The 19,665-nt window shown below is 46.2% G+C and overlaps 1 protein-coding gene across 4 annotated transcripts in view; it reads left to right on the forward strand.

Moving 5' to 3' along the window:
- STON1 (stonin 1) overlaps positions 1–19,665 on the forward strand; it is a 55,275-nt gene that overhangs the window by 18,761 nt on the left and 16,849 nt on the right. For 3 of the 4 annotated variants that reach the window (XM_039529951.1, XM_039529954.1, XM_039529953.1), the window contains exons 2-3: positions 7,349–7,446; positions 15,069–15,134. The gene's annotated coding sequence lies outside the window, so the exon portion shown is untranslated. The remainder of the gene's footprint in view (positions 1–7,348; positions 7,447–15,068; positions 15,135–19,665) is intronic. The other variant, XM_039529952.1, reaches the window with a different exon arrangement.

Consider the following 19,665-nt stretch of genomic DNA (forward strand, 5'->3'; position numbering starts at 1 on the left):
AGAAGCGAGGCATGGGGGGCATAGGGGTTACATGCCACTGCCCCCAGATCTCACACTGAGCTGCCCACACCCAGATTGCCCCACACAGAAACCTCAGACTCCACACCTGGATCCCCCCAAACTTGGATCCTGCCGGGCTGAGCCTGCCCACCCACACCTGGTGCACCTGACGCAGAGGGGCAGGGCCCTGGGGTGTTTCTGGGCAGGCCCAGCCCTTGCACTGTCAGGGTCAGGTGCAGCCTCACTGCCGAGTCCCTGTACTGGGGGAGGTGGGGGCTTCAGGGTGATCTCCCACCACAATGCAGCCAATGGCCCGGGCTCCCCACTGCCATGCTGGAACCACATTTATTGACAAATAAAATTTGCAGAATTTTAAAATGCTGTGTGTATCATTTTTAATTTTTTGGTGCAGAATTTTAATTTTTTTGGTGCAGAATTCCCTCAGGAGTAAAAGATCCATGGACGAGGAAGGCCAGCAATTTGTATCTGTCAGCTCAATGTTTGGAGTTAGAATAGCTGGTGAGATAAATTAAGCTTGTTTGGAGGGAGTTATTGAACTGTTTTTGTCAAGTAATGTTTTTATTATTATTTTGCATAGGCGTTCAGATGCTTCAATGAGGGCATTTTTATACATCTAAAAATAAGTGCATATCTTTTGCCAAATTTCCTTTTTTTCATCTTGAAGTAATTTGAGTTATTCATGCACAGAAAAATCTAAAACTGGCAAGCATGCAGTATGTGCTTGTATATATTATATATGTATGTATTTAGATTTATAAAATATGTATTTCACTAGAACTTGGGACATATGAATACAATTTAATAAACATATTGTCATACATTTCTATGCTTTGAGGGATCAGGGTGTACATCATTCCCTTCAAAAAACCAATTCCCCATTAGCCACTTATTCTCACCCTTCATACAAAAATCCCTAAAGAAGAGATGTCCTTTTACTGAGCCCTGAAGGCGAATAAACTTGGGCTCTGTTGCACCAGCAGGGAGAGCTAATTTCAGAGGAGAGGATGCCAACCCACCAGCCGCTTCATGTTTAAATCTGGGGATTTTAGCTTGATATGTCAGCTGATGTCAACCGCTGTGGTGGAGTACAGGGTGAGGGCTAGTCACTCAGATAGCTGGGACCAAACCATCTCATGCTTTATAGACCAAAGTCAGTAACTTGAACTGCATCTTGGAGTGAGCAGATAGTACAGTTTTGGAGAATTTCTGAAGAACTGTTATCACATCTTTCCATCAGCTAGCATGGTCACACAGCAACTGTACTCTGCATCAGCTGTAGCCCCATGTACAGTAGTACAACTGTCTGCCTGTTGAAATAATCTAGTCTTAAAGTGACAAAGGCATGGACTACTACTTCCAGGTTCAGAGCCAGTAGAAAAGGATATGAGTATTTCCCAGGCCTGGAGGCTGAGGAGAATTTCCACTGATGTCACTTGTGATTTTAGAAGCAACAGAGGATCCAAGAGCACCCCTAAATTGTGAAACACTTGTGCAAAGGATGGAAAATCACCTCAATAACAGGGGCAAGAGCTGCCTTGCTTATACCACTGAGTATGCTAGCATCTCTTTTGTTTTATCCTGAGTTTGTCAACTTGCTCTCCTCCCAGTTCCACTCTTAGGTAGGCACCGAGTAGACATGGAAATGGTGGCAAGAGGGCCTGATGAAAATGAAACACAAATCTAAGTGTCATTCATATTTTGTATGCAGCCTAAATCACCTTGCAGTCCCTCCCCCACTCCCAGTTTTATGCATGTGTTGAATGACAGTGGTGATAGTATGGAGCCTTACAGAACCCCATATGATAAACCCCTCTGGAAGATGAGCAACTACACAAAAATAATAAGTTGAGACTACTTTGATAGAAAAGTTCTGAACCACTACTGAGCAAATCACACAGTTGAGCCAGGCTGCACATGTGAGTCAGCAAAATCTGATGATCAATACTAGAGGCTCCTTACACATCTCAGAGAATCAGCACATACACCAGACAGATGTCCATCATTAGGAGATCAGCAACCCATGAGACAAGCATAGAATCTGGTGCTTAGTCTTTCTATTTTAGGTTTTTTTATAATACCAAAGAAACTAAGCGGTTTGGCCTGGGTGACACCTCAACTCATGAGCCAGATTCAGAATGTGGTCCAAAATCTTATGTGGAGCCCTGAAATCGTTTGTGTGTTTAGCCCAGTGTACCCTCCAATCAGGACCAAGGATTATTAGGTTTTGAAAAGTGAAGAGGAAAATGTGCATGATATATTAACCATTATCTGCCCAAGGACTTACAATATACTTCACTGGAATATATTTTTATGGTCAAATGAAATTTAAAAAGTTGGGGTTGAGAATGAAATATCTCAAAGAACTTGAAATGGATCCAGAACCAGAATATTGAAGACCAAATACCCTTACGTTTTGGGGAAGTTTGGATATGAAACCAAAATCTGAAGCTTAGTTCTGCTTCTAGAAAGAATCTAACACTTCTTTTAGTATATGCTTTAAAATGCATTGCTGAGATAGAGCCCTTATGCTGCTTGTTTTCTTATTCTATCTTGCAAAACCCTCTTTCACGCTCCTAGCTACTGAGAGGACAACAGGATCACCCTGTATAAAGCCCAGCCTCTAATAATGTCATCATACCATCCAGGATGTCAAGTATCATTCCCTTTTTTTCTGTTTTAATAACATTAAAAACCAAAAAATTAAATTACAACAATTATTCAGAAAATGCTACAGGTTGGAGTCAATCTGATAAAACTAAGGATTTACTTGGGTTGAGTGGGGTGAGTGAAGAATGAGTTACAACCTCTGAGTAAACTTATGTTAATGTATTTAAGTTAGGCCCTGTGATAAATGAAGGGTGGGGGGGAGCTCCCTTTTATGGACACCCAACCAGCCAGTAGCTATAAAATCCCTCTTAGTAGCTGTTCTCTAATTGCTCTACCTGTAAAGGGTTAAAAAGTCTCACTGCTATGCATAGGTAAAAGGAAGTGAATGGACACCCGCCCAAAAGAGCCAATGGGAAGGCTAGAATTTTTTAAAATGGAGAAAAGACTCTCCTTTTTTTTGTCTGTCTGTCTGTTCTCCCAGGGAGAGGTGGACAGGGCAGAGCTATGCTGTAAGAAGCTTGGGCCAGGTATGAAAAAAATCATCAGTATCATAGCTAGAAACTACTCATTTAAAACCCCAGATATGTAAGTAGATCAGGAAATGTCTAGGAAGACGCAATTAAGTTTATCCCTTTTATTTCTTTATGGCTTATGGATTCCTCTGTGCTAACTCCAGGGGCTTTTGTTTTGCATGTAACCTTTAAGCTGGACCTCAAGAAATCTGTTCTTGATGCTTAATCTTTGTAGTTGCTCTTTTAAAATCTAGCACTAGCCTGAGTTCTCAGATGTATTTTCTTTCTTTTTTTTTATTAATAAATTTTACCTTTTTAAAGAACAGAATTAGATTTTTGTGTCTTAAGAGGTTTGTGCACATGTTGTTTAATTAGCTGGTGGCAACAGCTGATTTCCCTTCCTGGACTCTCAGAGGGGTTCTGCACTTGGGTGGTGGCAGCATCTACCAATCCAAGGCCAGAGAAAAGCTGTAACCTTGGGAGTTTAATACAAGCCTGGAGTGGCCAGTATTAATTTTTAGAATCCTTGTGGGCCCCCACCTTCTGCACTCAACGTGCCAGAGGGGGGAATTAGCCTTGACATGGTGGTAGAGATGGGATCATTTTGAACCACAAGCACAGACCTCAGGGTTTTAAAAGGTCACATTTTTCCTTTTGGCAGCCTGCAAAGCCAGGGAATATTTTTCTTTTCTTTTCTTTTCTTTTCTTTTCTTTTCTTTTCTTTGCTGCCTGAAGGGGAACAGGCACCCAAAAGGTTCAGTCTGAAAAGCCAGGGAGTCCAACAAGCAGTTTATTTTTTTTCTAGCTTTGTGACAAGGATATGGCTAGGCTAGAGTAGGTCAGCCCTGTGCATGAGGTTGCAGTCAGGCACCGAAACCCTAGAGCAACCAGCCTTCCCAAAGCGGCATGCCACAGAGAAGACAGACCCAAATCAAGCCCAGACATCCAGCTCCATAACAGAAATGCAGTGAGGGAACGGGGGAACGGAGATTTCCCCAGAGCGAATGGTCAGCCCTCCCCAACTCCAGATGCCAAGATGGAGGGATGTCCTTAAGCCAGACCTAGTCCTAATTGCGGAAGACAGGAATTTCTTCCTACAGATGAAGTGCTTGGAGGTGGAAGTGGAGGTGAAGCGCTTGGAGGTGGAAGCAGAGGCGAAGCACTTGGAGGTGGAGGAGAGGAGAGGGGTGAAGCGCTTGGAGATGGAAGTGGAGGAGAAGTGCTTTGAGGTGGAGGAGAGGAGAGAAGAGAAGCACTTAGAAGCGGAAATGGAGCTGAAGTGCTTAGAGCTGGAAAGGGCTAAGCTGGGTCAACCAGTTAGCTCTAACAGTCTTCCTCCAAGTACTGCTCCCCATTCCAAGAAATTCCCCACATACAAGGTAGGCGATGATATAGAGGCCTTCTTCGAAAATTTTGAAAGGGCCTGCTTTGGGTAGATCCATACATCCATACAGACCAGTGTATGGTGGAGCTGAGGCCACAACTCAGTGGACCCTTAGCAGAGGTGGCAGCTGAAATGCCTAAAGAACACATGAACAAGTATGAACTTTTTAAACAAAAGGCCAGAATTTGGATGGGGGCTAACACTCGAGCATTCCCGTCAGCGGTTCAGAGCCCTAAGGTGGAACCCAGACGTGTCATTTTCCCAACACGCCTACCCATTCTAGCCATCTCATTGTAAAAAATTTGGATGCCTGGATATCAGGAGCAAATGTTAAGTCTCTGGAAGACCTGTCTCTCCTAATACAAATGGAACAGTTCTTAGAGGGTGTTCATGAGGAAATAGAAAGGTACATCCTAGATGGGAAGCCCAAAACTGTAATCAAGGCAGTGGAGATCAGAGCCAAATGGGTGGAGATGGTGGAGAAGAAGAAAGCTAATAGCAGTTGGTGGGGATACCAGAAGGGGCAACCCGAAATGACACCCCACCATTGGAGTGAGCCCAAGCCACCACATCGCAAGGAGGAGTCCTCCACACAGCCAGGGAGACCCCAGATGCCCTCTCGTCCCAACCCCCTACTTTCCAACCACCCACCTCGCCCCAGCCCACAGTCAGCTGAGTGATGCTTTAAATGTAATGAGCTGGGGCACGTGAAGGCCAACAACCCCAAGAGCACCAGCTTACTGCAGCTCATCACCCTGGGATCCCACCAAGAGCCTTCAGGCCCAGATGTCTTGCAAATACCCCCAGAGTGAAGGGAAACTGTGAGTGTGGGCGGGAGGAAGATTACTGCGTGGAGAGACACTGGAGCACAGGTGTCAGCTATCCATCAATCCCTGGTGGACCCCAAATTCATCCACCCAGAGGCCCAAGTGACAGTGCAACTCTTTAAGGCCAACTCTTTTAACTTGCTTACAGCCAACTTGCCTGTCCAGTACAAGGGCTGATCAGGAATATGGACTTTTGTAGTCTATGACGATTATCTCTTTCCCATGCTGCTGGGAGAAGACTTAGCCAACCATGTGAGGCTAACAAAAAGGGTGGGGATGGTCACCCGCAGCCAGGCTAAACAGGCCTCCACACTTAACTCCATTCCTAAGCCTCCCACAAGGACCCAGTCTGTGTCCCCTGATATCACAGGCCCAGGGACCCAGCCAGAAGTGGTGGAACAGACCCCCAGACCAAAATCTACGGCAGCGGTTGTAAATCCAGTTTCTGGGACCCAGCCCAAGGATTGGAACTGTCAGAGCAGTCAGCACCAGAGCCCATGCTTGCAACCCTACCAGAGTCAGGGGAGCCAGCACCAAAGGGCGCCACAGAGCCCGCACCTGCAGCAGCAGCTAAACCGGCGCAAGAAGTTCAACTGGAACCTGAAATACAACCTAGTGCAACAGCAAAGAGCAGTTCACAATCAGTGGAGAAACTCCCATCACCTGCATTGCTTCCAGTGGGACTAAGCCCAAGTCCAAAACCCAGCAAGGAACTAATGTCTTCAGCATCGAGGGAGCAGTTCCAGGCAGAACAGGAAGTGGATGAAAGCCTCAAGGGAGCTTGGAAGGTGGCACGGATCGACCCACTGCCTCTCAGCTCTTCTAATAGGTCCAAGTTTGTTGTAGAAGGAGGACTCTTATACAAGGAAACCCTTTCTGGTGGGCACAAGGGGGACTGGCATCCTCAGAGACAGTTGGTAGTTTCAACTAAGTATAGGGAAAAGCTCTTGAGCTTAGACCACGATCAACTTAGTGGCCATGCTGGGGTGAACAGGACCAAGGACCGGTTGGGGTAGTCATTCCACTGGGAGGGAATGGGCAAGGATGTTTCTACCTATGTTCGGTCTCGTGAGGTGTGCCAGAGTGTGGGAAAGCCCCAAGACCAGGTCAGGGCCATTCTCCAGCCACTCCCCATAATTGAGGTTCCATTTCAGCAGGTAGCTGTGGATATTCTGGGTCCTTTCCCTAAGAACACACCAAGAGGAAAGCTGTACATACTGACCTTAATGGGTTTTGCCACCTGATGGCCGGAAGCAGTAGCTCTAAGCAACACTAGGGCTAAAAGTGTGAGCCAGGCATTGGCAGACATTTTTGCCAGGGTAGGTTGGACCTCCAACATCCTTACGGATTCGGGAACTAACTTCCTTGTCAGCGACCATGAAACGTCTTTGGGAAGCTCATGAGGTGACCCACTTTGTTGCCACCCCTTACCACCATCAAACAAATGGACTAGTGGAGAAGTTTAATGGAACTTTGGGGGCCATGATATGTAAATTCATGAATAAGCACTCCAATGATGGGGTCCTAGTGTTGCAGCAGTTGCTCTTTGCCTACAGGGCTGTACCACATCCCAGTTTAGGGTTTTCACTCTTTGAACTCATTTATGGCTACAAAGTTAAGGGGCCATTACAGTTGGTGAAGCAGCAATGGAGGGGGAAGGGTTACATCTTCTCCAGGAACTAACATTTTGGACTTTGTAACCAACCTGCAAAACACCCTCAAAGACTCTCTAGCCCTTGCTTGAGAAAACCTACAGGATGTTCAACAAGAGCAAAAGGTCTGATATGATAAACATGCCAGAGAGCGTTCCTTCAGAGTAGGTGACCAAGTCATCGTCCTGAAAGTGCTCCAGGCCAATAAGATGGAAGCATCGTGGGAGGGGCCATTTGTGGTCCGAGATTGCCTGGGAGCTGTTAATTACCTCATAGCGTTCCTGGACCCTACCCTAAAACCTAAAGTATACCATGTTAACTCTCTAAAGCCCTTTTATTCCCCAGAAATCAAGGTTCTCCAGCTTACAGCCCAGGAGAGAGACAATGCTGAGTGGCCTGAAGGAGTCTCCTTTGAAGGGAAAAGGAATGGTGGCGTAGAAAAGGTGAGCCTTTCCTTAACCCTTGGGCGTAAGCAGTGACAGCAAATCTAGGAGCTGTGCACCAGCTTCGTGCCCAGGACGGACAGAATGGGCGTACCACTCCATTGACACAGCAGATGCTTGCTCAATTAGAGCCCAGCCCTACTAGATGGCTCCACAAGCGAAAGCCGCGATAAAAAGGAAGATCAAGGACATGTTACAGATGGGTGTAATCTGCCTCTCTGAGAGTGCATGGGCCTCTCCAGTGGTTCTGGTTCCCAAATCAGATGGGGAAATCCACTTTTGCATGGACTGCCATAAGCTAAATGCTGTAACTTGCCCAGAGAACTATCCAATGCTACGCACAGATGAGCTATTGGAAAAACTGAGACGTGCCCAATTCATCTCTGCCTTAGGCCCCATCTGCTCTGGCAAGTTTCTGAGCACTAAAGCAGCTTTGAGGTGTACATGCTGCCAAGCCACTCAGTGCGGAGAAACTGCGCAGTTGCAGCACTATTAAAAAACAACCCCGACGAGAGGCGTAGAGCTTTCTGCGCCGGGGCTACAGCCCTGCGGTGCCAGTGTAGACACCGTGGCAATTACAGCACAGTGATTGGCCTCCGGGAAGTTTCTCACAATGCCTGTTCTTGCTTCTCTGGTCATCGGTTTGAACTCTACTGCCCTGTCCTTAGGTGACCAACCCCACCCCTTACATTCCTTTGTAAATTTGAAAGTTCCCTTCCTATTTGCTCGGTGATGCAGGCAGTGGTCTGTGCGCATCTTTCCAGGTGGCCATACCTGCTTCACGCACCAGGCAATCCCCCGCTTGGAGCAATGCCGAGCTGCAGGACCTCATTGGCATTTGGGGAGAGGAAGCTGTGCAGTTCCAGCAAACAGATTTCACGATGCATGATAGAAAGGGGCCATGACCAGGACACATTGCAGTGTAGGGTAAAAGTGAAGGAGCTGCGGAATGCCTACCACAAGGCCTGGGACGCAAACTGCTGCTCAAGTGCTGCGCCCACGAGCTGCCGGTTCTACAAGGAGCTGGATGTGATACTCGGTGGCGATCCCACCTCCACTGTGAAGGCCGCTGGGGATACTTCGTTGGCTCACGTGCCAGTCGAGAGTGGACCGAGCCAGGAGGTGGAAATCTTGGACAAATCGGGGGAGGGGGACCCAGAGGCAGAGGATGACTTGAAGGCCAGAGATGTATGTAGTCAGGAGCTCTTTCCTACCATGGAAGGGCCTAGCCAGTCACAGCAATCGGAGCTTGGCAAAGCGCAAACAGGAGAGGAGGCCCCTGGTAAGTGGATCTGATTTTGGGAATTGATGAAGCGAGTTGATGGGGGCAGAGGGTTGCAAAAAGCAGGCTTGTCTCCCACTGCATGCCTAGTCTGAGCAGCAGAACAGACTGTTGATAGACTCCCTCACTTCGTGGGAATCTCCCTCAGAGATCTTCAGGAAGCTCTCATGGAGATACTGGGCAGTCCACTGTCACAGGTTCTTCGGCAGAGCTGCTTTGTTTCTTGCCCCATTAATAGTAACTTTCCCACGCCACTTTGCCGTGATGGGGGCGGAGGGGGATGGGGGACCATTGCTGCACACAGGCTAGCCGCATAGGCACCAGGGTGGAAGCCGCAGGCTTGAAGAAGACCCTCCCTTGATTCCCTGCTCACCATCAGCAGCGAGATACCTTCCATAATGATCACCTCCTGTGGAAAGTTTGGGGACAGAAATTATTATCAGGCCCACGCTACAGTGCTGGCTCTCCCCAAAAGCCATGTGCCAAGTGTATAGCAGGGTCCAGGAAGCGTGATTTACCCTGCCCCTATGGCTACTCAGCATTTTGGGGGTTTTGTGGCTCATGTGTGCTCACCTGGGGTCAGCCAGTTAGTGACAGGAGTGTGAGTACTGGCTGTGTTTTAAATCACTGTTTTGAAGCACTGTTGTCTGTGTTGCAAACAATACTACTTCTGTAAAACGTTGCATTTAAACTTCACAGAGATGACCTTGGGAAGCCAGCCTCCCTTATCAGCGGCAGAACGGCTGCGCAGAATTAGAAAGCATCGAAGAAGAACTAAGGAGGACTTTCTGCATGAGGCTATGATGCACTCAGCTGCCGAGAAACAGGAATTGAAGGAGTGGTGGGACAGCTAGAAGAAGGACCGAAAGGAGAACATGGCACACCAGAAAGAAGCCACAGAGCGGCTCCTAACAGTTATGGAGCGCCAAGGGGACATGCTCCAGGCGATACTAGCTCTTCATACCGAGCAGCTCCGTGCCCGCCCTTCCCTGCAGCTGCTGTCGCAAAACTCTTTCTCATGCATCCCCCACACACCACCAACACACTGTTATCAACCTCCTGGCTCCATTCTCTACCTGCAGCATTCCACTCCTCCCTCCTCACAGTCCAGCACTGTGGACTCCCAGTACCCACTGCACTCAACACCCATCCATCTGCAGTTGGGCCCTGCTGAAGTACAGCACCGGGTGCATTGTACTCCAAAGGAGAAGGTTGTGTATGATCCCTGGACATACACAAATCTGTAGCTGTCCCGGGACCCCTCCTCCTCTTGAGAACTTCCCTTCTTCTGTACCTCCTTCTGCTCCCTGCTGATGAAATTTTTCATTTGACTCTCCCTCCGGTTGTTGTCTTTTAATAAAAGAATTGTGTTTATTTGAAAGCAATCTTTATTCTATTAAGTGAAAGCAAAAAGAGCACTCCAAAGCAACATGGAATAATGTTAAGGCCCCTTCTTGCATCATGTGCACCAATCACTTCCTAGCATTACAAGCACTGCAATCCCAAGCATGGCAACAAAGATTAGTGGCTTTCAGCTTCAAATTGCTGCCTCAAGGCATCCCTGATCCTTATGGCCCCGTGCTGTGCCCCTCTAATAGCCCTGGCAGTTCAAATTCAGCCTCCAGGCGCTGAGCCTCTGCAGTCCAGCCCTGAGTGAAGCTTTCCCCCTTCCCTTCACAAATATTATGGACCATACGGCATGGGGCTATAAGCATAGGAATATTGTCATCGGCCATGTCCAGCTCCCGATAGAGGCAGTGCCAGTGGGCTTTTAAACGGCCAACTGCACACTCCACAGTCATTCTGTACTTGCTCAGGCTATTGTTGAACCGCTCCTTGCTGTTGTTAAGTTGCCCCGTGTATGGCTTCATGAGCCATGGCATTAAGGGGTAGGCGCTGTCTCCCAGGATCACAATGGGCATTTCGACTTCCCCTATGGTGATCTCCTGGTCTGGGAAGAAAGTCCCTGCTTGCAGCTTCTTGAACAGGCCAGTATTCCAAAAGATGCATGCATCATGCACCTTTCTGGACCAGCCTGTATTAATGTCTGTAAAACGCCCATGGTGATCCCCAAGTGCCTGGAGAACCATTGACCAGTGGCTAGGTGGTCTGGTGCCAGACTTGGAATGTGTGTGCCATCTGTCGCCCCTCTGCAGTTAGGGAAACCCATTTGTGCAAAGCCATCCACAATGTCATGCATGTTACTCAGAGTCATAGTCTTTTGGAGCAGGATGTGATTAATGACCCTGCATACTTCCATCAACACAACTCCAACAGTCAACCTTCCCACTCTGAACTGGTTAGCAACCGATCGGTAGCAGTGTGGAGTACCCAGCTTCCACAGTGCTATCACCATGTGCTTCTCCAACAACAGGGCAGCTCTCATTCTTGTGTCCTTGCGCCGCAGTGCTGGGGTGAGCTCATCACGCAGTCCCATGAATGGGGCTTTCCTCATGCGAAAGTTCTGCATCCACTGCTCATCATCCCAGACGTGCATCACGATTTGATCTCACCACTCAGTGCTTGTTTCTTGATCCCAAAAGCTGTGTTCCACTGTGGTCAGCACCTCCATGAATACCACAAGCAATCTCGTGTCGTAGCTAATACGCGTGGTGAGATCAATATTGAACTCCTCTTGCCTTTGTAGTTTAAGGAATAACTCTACTGCCACTCTTCACGTGTTGGTCAGAGTGAGCAGCATACTGGTCAGCAGTTCGGGATTGAGGTTGCAGGAACTAACCATCCCGATTTGTAGAAAGAATAGTAAATATGGCTGGCGACCAGCTTGGCTTAACAGAGAAATCCTTGCTGATCTTAAACACAAAAAAGAATTTTACAAGAAGTGGAAGATTGGACAAATGACCAGAGAGGAGTATAAAAATATTGCTCAGGCATACAAGAGTGAAATCAGGAAGGTTAAACCACACTTAAAGTTGCAGCTAGCAAGAGATGTTAAGAGTAACAAGAAGAGTTTCTTCAGGTATGTTAGCAACAAGAAGCAAGTCAAGGAAAGTGTGGGCCCCTTGCTGAATGAGGGAGGCAACCTAGTGACAGAGGATGTTGAAAAAGCCAACGTACTCAATGCTTTTTTTGCCTCTGTCTTCACGAACAAGGTCAGCTCCTAGACTACTGCACTGGGCAGCACAGCATGGGGAGGAGGAGACCAGCCCTCTGTGTAGAAAGAAGTGGTTCGGGACTATTTAGAAAAGCTGGACGAGCACAAGTACATGGGGCCAGATGCGCTGCATCCAAGGGTGCTAAAGGAGCTGATGGATGTGATTGCAGAGGCATTGGCCAGTATCTTTGAAAACTCATGGCGATTGGAGGAGGTCCTGGATGGACCCAGGGGGAGGGATAGCTCAGTGGTTTGAGTATTGGCCTGATAAACCCAGGGTTGTGAGCTCAATCCGTGAGGGGGCCATTTAGGGAACTGGGGTAAAAATCTGTCTGGGGATTGTTCCTGCTTTGAGCAGGGGGTTGGACTAGATGACCTCCTGAGGTCCCTTCCAATCTTGATATTCTATGATTCTATGACTGGGAAAAGGCTAATGTAGTGCCCATCTTTAAAAAAAGAAAGAAGGAGGGTCCGGGGAACTACAGGCCAGTCAGCCTCACCTCAGTCCCTGGAAAAATCATGGAGCAGGTCCTCAAGGAATCAGTTCTGAAGCACTTAGAGGAGAGGAAAGTGATCAGGAACAGTCAGCATGGATTCACCAAGGGCAAGTCATACCTGACTAACCTAATTGCCTTCTATGATGAGATAACTGGCTCTGTGGATGAGGGGAAAGAAGTGGACGTGTTATTCCTTGACTTTAGCAAAGCTTTAGAAACTGTCTCCTACAGTATTCTTGCCAGCAAGTTAAAGAAGTATGGGCTGGATGAATAAGGTGGATAGAAAGCTGGCTAGATCATCTGGCTCAACAGATAGTGATCAATGGCTCCATGTCTAGTTGGCAGCCGGTATCAAGCAGAGTGCCCCAAGGGTTGGTCCTGGGGCCGGTTTTGTTCAATATCTTCATTAATGATCTGGAGGATGGAGTGAACTGCAACCTCAGCAAGTTTGCAGATAACACTAAACTGGGAGGAGTGATAGGGATAGGATACAGAGGGACCTAGACAAATTAGAGGATTGGGCTAAAAGAAATCTAATGAGGTTCAACAAGGACAAGAGCAGAGTCCTGCACTTAGGATGGAAGAATCCCATGCACTGCTACAGACTAGGGACCAAATGGCTAGGCAGCAGTTCTGCAGAAAAGGACATAGGGTTTACAGTGGACGAGAAGCTGGATATGAATCAACAGTGTGCCCTTGTTGCCAAGAAGGCTAATGGCATTTTGCGCTGTGTAAGTAGGGACATAGCCGATAGATCGAGGGACGTGATCATTCCCCTCTATTCAACATTGGTGAGGCCTCATCTGAAGTGGTGTCCAGTTTTGGGCCTCACGCTACAAGAAGGATGTGGAAAAATTGGAAAGAGTCCAGCGGAGGGCAACAAAAATGATTAGGGGGCTGGAACACGTGACTGATGAGGAAAGGCTGAGGGAACTGGGATTGTTTAGTCTGCAAAAGAGAAGAATGAGGGGGGATTTGATAGCTGCTTTCAACTATCTGAAAGGGGGTTCCAAAGAGGATGGAGCTAGACTGTTCTCAGTGATACCAGATGATACAACAAGGAGTAATGGTCTCAAGTTGCAGTGGGGGAGGTTTAGGTTGGATATTAGGAAAAACTTTTTCACTAGGAGGGTAGTGAAGAACTGGAATGGGTTACCTAGGGAGGTTATTAGAGGTTTTTAAGGTCAGCTTGACAAAGCCCTGGCTGGGATGATTTAGTTGGGGATTGGTCCTGCTTTGAGCAGGGGGTTGGACTAGATGACCCCGTGAGGTCCCTTCCAACCCTGATATTCTGTGATTTTATCATCCATTCCTGGAGCCCAAAAGAATCAGGGTGCGCAGTACACAAACCATTGAAAGATGGCGCCAAATGCACAAGCACAAGGATTGATGGGATTTGAACAATGCATCACGGGGGGGTTCTGGACCCAGGATGCCCTGTGACCCCCCTCCGCCTTCCCACAAGTCTTTATTGAAAAAGAGAAAGAGGTGCTATGTGGGATAGCTGCCCAGAGTGCACCACTCTGAATGGTGCTGCTAGTGCCGCAAGTGTGAACACGCTATTGTGCAGGCAGCTATCAGTGTGAACAGCGTTTTCACTTCTGCGCTCTCTGAGCGGTGTTGTAACTGCTGGGGCTGTAACTTTGCAAGTGTAGATGTGCCCTTAGATTTAACTAAGGGGTACTGGCAAGTGCCGCTGGATAACCCAGCCAAGGAAAGGTCAGCCTTCATCACCCATGTAGGGCTGTATGGATTTAATGTGCTCCCTTTTGGACTGCACCCGCCACCTTCCAAAGACTGGTAGATAACTTTCTGGCTGGATTTGGGGAATTTGCAGTCGCCTACCTTGATGATGTGGCCGTATTCTCAGATTCATGGGCAGAACACCTGGAACACCTTCAAGCTGTCTTCCAGCGCATAAGGGAGGCAGGAGTAACCATTAAGGCCAAAAAATGTTAAATAGGGCTAAACAGGGTAACGTACGTTGGACAGCAAGGGGTCAAGGAACTATCAACCCCCTACAGGCTAAAGTAAGTGCTATTCAAAATTGCCCTGTGCCTAAATTGAAAAACCCTTCTTGGGCTTCGCTGGGTATTACAGACGATTTGTACCACTCTACAGCCAAATTGCCACCCCACTGACCAACCTAACCAGGAAAAAACAGCCAAATGCAGTCGAGTGGTCTGAGAAGTGTCAAAAAGCCTTTAACCAGCTTAAGGCAGCCCTTACATCTAACCCTGCATTAAGGGCCCCAGACTTCGACCAGCCTTTCATCGTAACCAGAGATGTGTCCGAGCATGGTGTAGGAGCAGTTTTAATGCAGGAAGGACCAGATCAACAATTCGAAACAAAAAACTTTCTGAGAGGGAAAGCCACTGGTCTGTCTCAGAAAAAGAATGTTACGCCATTGTGTATGCTGTGGAGAAGATACACCGGTACATTTGGGGACGGCATTTTCACCTGCGTACTGCACAGGCTACACTAAAAGGGCTTCACACTGTCAAAGACACTAACAAAAAACTTCTTTGGTGGAGTTTAGCTCTTCAAGACTTGGATTTTGAGATACAACACATATCAGGAGCCTCTAACATCAGTGACGTAAAAATGTCCTGTATTCTAAGTCATTATAGTCCTTAAAATGTGGAAAATACTGCTTAGTTCTTCCTGTAATTAGTAGTAAAATTAGATGTGCATGTATCTTATTAACTCTGTTTTCCTAAACCTCCAGGAAGAAATCCCAGCTGGTGTGGACCCGACCTGAACCAGGCTGTCCAGCACCGACTGTGATTTGGGGGTATGTATGTGATAAATGAAAGGCGGGGCAGCTCCCTTTTATGGACACCCACCCAGCCAGTTAGCTATAAAATCCCTCTTAGTAGCTGTTCTCTAATTGCTCTACCTGTAAAGGGTTAAAAAGTCTCACTGCTATGCATAGGTAAAAGGAATTGAATGGACACCTGCCCAAAAGAGCTAATGGGAAGGCTAGAATTTTTTTAAATGGAGAAAAGACTCTTCTTTTGTCTGTCTGTCTGTTCTCCCAGGGAGAGGCGGACAGGGCAGAGCTATGCTGTAAGAAGCTTGGGCCAGGTATGAAAAAAAACATCAGTATCATACCTAGGAACTACTCATTAAAAACCCCAGATATGTAAGTAGATCAGGAAATGTCTAGGAAGATGCAATTAGATTTATCCCTTTTATTTCTTTATGGCTTATGGATTCCTCTGTGCTAACCCCAGGGGCTTTTGTTTTGCATGTAACCTTTAAGCTGGATCTCAAGAAATCTGTTCTTGGTGCTTAATCCTTGTAGGTGCTATTTTAAAATCTAGCACTAGCCTGAGTTCCCAGATGTATTTTCTTTTTTTTTCTTTTATTAATAAAATTTACCTTTTTTAAGAACAGAATTAGATTTTTCTGTCTTAAGAGGTTTGTGCGCACGTTGTTTAATTAGCTGGTGGCAACAGCTGATTTCCTTTTTTTTTTCTCAGCTCTTCCCCCGGAGGGGAGATGAAAGGGCTTTAGGGTGCCCCACAGGAAGGAATGCCCAAGGGCGCCTTCCTGGGCTCTCACTACTTGGGTGGTGGCAGCACCTACCAATCCAATGTCAGAGAAAAGCTGTAACCTTGGGAGTTTAATACAAGCCTGGAGTGGCCAGTATTAATTTTTGGAATCCTTGCGGGGCCTTTGTGGGGAATTAGCCTTGACAGACCCTTATCATTTGAACACAGATATTTTTATCTAGTTTTAGTATTCTACAAATGGTATTTCCCGTCACATTTCTGTATTAAATACCACACATTCTTGTGATTTAGATGTTATGAGCTGCACAACATATGTGCTAATATAAGGTCAATGTCTTTGTGTACAGTTTTCCTGTGATTAAGAACTTGTGGATTAAATTTACATGGATCCCATTCTAGTTTTTCAAGAGTGAGAACTGGTATATTTAAAACTCTGCTTCATTGCCATTTCCAAGGAAAAGTTTCTTAAAATTCCTGAAAAGGAGTGAATTAAAGCACTTCATGTCAGGTTGTTTTTTAAAGAAAGATTAATTTGTTGAGCCCTGCACTGTGAAGGCTTGGGGCAGCAGATTCTACGGGGCGGCATACACGGCCGCCTTTTTGTTGTTGTTGTTCGCTGCTCAGCAAACTTGGCAGGGCAGCCCGCGTCCTTCCCTCCCTGCCGAGCGGAGCGGCGCGGCGGTCGGGGCCGCCTGGCGAGCGCCCCGCTGAAGCGCTGGCCGCCCCCCTTCTCTCTCTTTCCCCCCCCCCCCGCTCCCTCCCCCACCCCTCCTCTCCACTAGACCGGGCACGTACTCTGCAGCACAGGGAGTTCCTCTGCACCCTGGCTCCGGCCGCCCTGAAGGGTTTTTTGTTTTGTTTTTTTCCCCTGCTTTGCCAGATGCGCCGTTGTTCCCCCCCCCCACGCTTTGCTGGCCACGCCGTTTTTGTTTTGTCCCCCCTCCCCCACTTTGCCGCTCTGGCCATGCAGTGTTTTTGTTTTGTTCCCCTCCGCTTTGCCGCTCCGGCCGCCCCCCCTCTTTGTTTTTTTTTGCTTGGGGCGGCAAAAAAGCCAGAGCCGGCCCTGGTTCTTCCAAAAGTTTACAACTGAACATTGACTTAATACAGCTTTGAAATTTTACTATGCAGAAGAAAAATGCTTCTTTCCCTTAATTTTTCTTAGTAGTTTACATTTAACACAGTACTGTACTGTATTTGCTTTTTTTTTGATCTCTGCTTCTGCCTGATTGTGTATTTCCAGTTCCAAATGAGGTATGTGGTTTACTGGTCAGTTCTTAACTCTGCTGTTCATAACTCTGAGGCTCCACTGTACTATTTATTTGAATATTTCCTTTTTGTTTTTTATATACGTACTATTTTTATTCCCAATATCTCAAAAAGTAATAAGGGAAAGCTCCATTCATGCCAAAAGGCATCTGAATGGCATAAATACAGAGGAGAGAGATGCATGTGGAAAAATGTTTTTCTTCATAGACTTTTATTAACTGAAGTTAAATATTTCACAGGTAAAAAGACTGGAGCTTTAAAGCAAAATCTGTGGAAAAGTTGTAATTTCATGTTCAGACAGAAAAAATATATAGAAAGGCAATAACTGTGGACAGAGGTATAGATATGAATATTAACATGTGGAATAACTGACATTGAAAAGGTGCCGTGTCAGTGATGGGAAGGGGAATAGTTCACAAAGTGCTGTTTGGGAAAAATATATATGTGTTGTATATAATGTGTATGTACTTACAGTCACATTTTATATTTTGTCATTTTTTCACTTATGCTAGTCCATATTTAACAACTTGTGTGTGTGAAAATAGTTAAATAAAAGGTTTATGCTTTGTCCTACCCAATTCAAGCCCTATCTCTGCACTCTCCTGAGTCCGTTTCAGTAGAATTTCTCTTTCAATCACTTCCTTTCTGCCCATTCATCATCTTCTCCTGCTCCCATCACTTACTTGTCTCTTGTAACCTCCCTTTGAGCTATAATGCAGAACTTCTGTGCCCACTTCCCACCACCCTCCAACTTGTTGATGTGCCCCAGAATGCTTTGCTCCTAAAGTGATGCAGCAAAAGTGATGCTCTGAGTGAGTAATACCCCACCTGTGATTAAAAAAAAGTAGCAAGGTATTTTGGGATGATACTAGCTTGCCTGTAGAAAACAGACCATGTAATTTTGAGATTGCTGGAGTAAGATGATAGGAGGGGAGACTGGAAAAGAGGTGAATAAAGAAGCCTGGCAACTAAAGGGGAGTGGCTGAAACAGTAGAAAAATGGTAATGATGTAGGGAGGAAATGACCCAAGTTTTCTGTCCATTGCTAAACTTCAAACACATACACAGTGTTTGAATGGATAATGGAGACACTAATGGGTACTCACTACAATGTAACCATTTGGAATGCTCTATCTTTTGAGAGGTGGGGGAGAAATGTTACTAAAAGTAACTAGTGTACTGCAAATTTTTTTTGTGAAGGAAAAGGTTTAGAGTTCAAAAAATAATGAGAGACTAAAACAATTCCATTCTAAATTCTTGTTTGTTCAGCAATAAAATAAGCAAAAAGTTTGTCATAGTCCAGGATGCATTCCTAAATTTTAAGTTGGCCCAGAAGAAATTGCAAAGTTTATGGCACAACATACTAATTCATTTGGCTGAACTCTTTCCTTTTTAGAAACAAACTGATTTCCTAATCCCTGCAAGCTAAGAATGGCTTGTATGGCTATATGACAAATAACTCAAATAAACAAATTGATGATATAGCTGTGAGGGGAAAATGCTTCCAAGTAACTGTTGTCTAATCCTAAATTATATAGGAATATACATGCAGGTGGTACAATGAGTAGAAACACGGCCATTCTTGTGCTTTCATGCAGACATAAATGTGTACTGACATAATCAGGATATCCTTTCTAGAATGAACAACATTTGTACAAACCCTGCAGTGTTTCATTGTATTTTGTTTCCTTATAATAATTAGAGATTTATTTCTTGTTTCTTCATCAACCACAAGGAGTGTGTGGTGGGGGGAGAACTCTTTGGGGACAATATATCTAATATAGGGATATAATGTTATGTGTTTCGTGTTTTAAATTATACATTAAAAATTGAAGTCTAGGTTAACTGTTTACTTCAGTGATAGATCTCAGGGGTTCAGGAGCCAAATTAGCAACCAGCATTACCCAAAATCATAGAATCATAGAGTCTCAGGGTTGGAAGGGACCTCAGGAGGTCATCTAGTCCAACCCCCTGCTCAAAGCAGGACCAAACCCAACTAAATCATCCCAGCCAGGGCTTTGTCAAGCCTGACCTTAAAAACCTCTAAGGAAGGAGATTCCACCACCTCCCTAGGTAACCCATTCCAGTTCTTCACCACCCTCCTAGTGAAAAAGTTTTTCCTAATATCCAACCTAAACCTCCCCCTCTGCAACTTGAGACCATTACTCCTTGTTCTGTCATCTTCTACCACTGAGAACAGACTAGATCCATCCTCTTTGGAACCCCCTTTCAGGTAGTTGAAAGCAGCTATCAAATCCCCCCCCCCCATTCTTCTCTTCTGCAGACTAAACAATCCCAGTTCCCTCAGCCTCTCCTCATAAGTCATGTGCTCCAGCCCCCTAATCATTTTTGTTGCCCTCCGCTGGACTTTCTCCAATTTATCCACATCCTTCTTGTAGTGTGGGGCCCAAAACTGGACACAGTACTCCAAATGAGGCCTCACCAGTGCTGAGTAGAGGGGAATGATCACATCCCTCGATCTGCTGGAAATGCCCCTACTTATACAACCCAAAATGCCATTAGCCTTCTTGGCAACAAGGGC

Source organism: Mauremys reevesii, linkage group 3, assembly GCF_016161935.1.
Source record: "Mauremys reevesii isolate NIE-2019 linkage group 3, ASM1616193v1, whole genome shotgun sequence".
Classification (NCBI taxonomy): domain Eukaryota; kingdom Metazoa; phylum Chordata; order Testudines; family Geoemydidae; genus Mauremys; species Mauremys reevesii.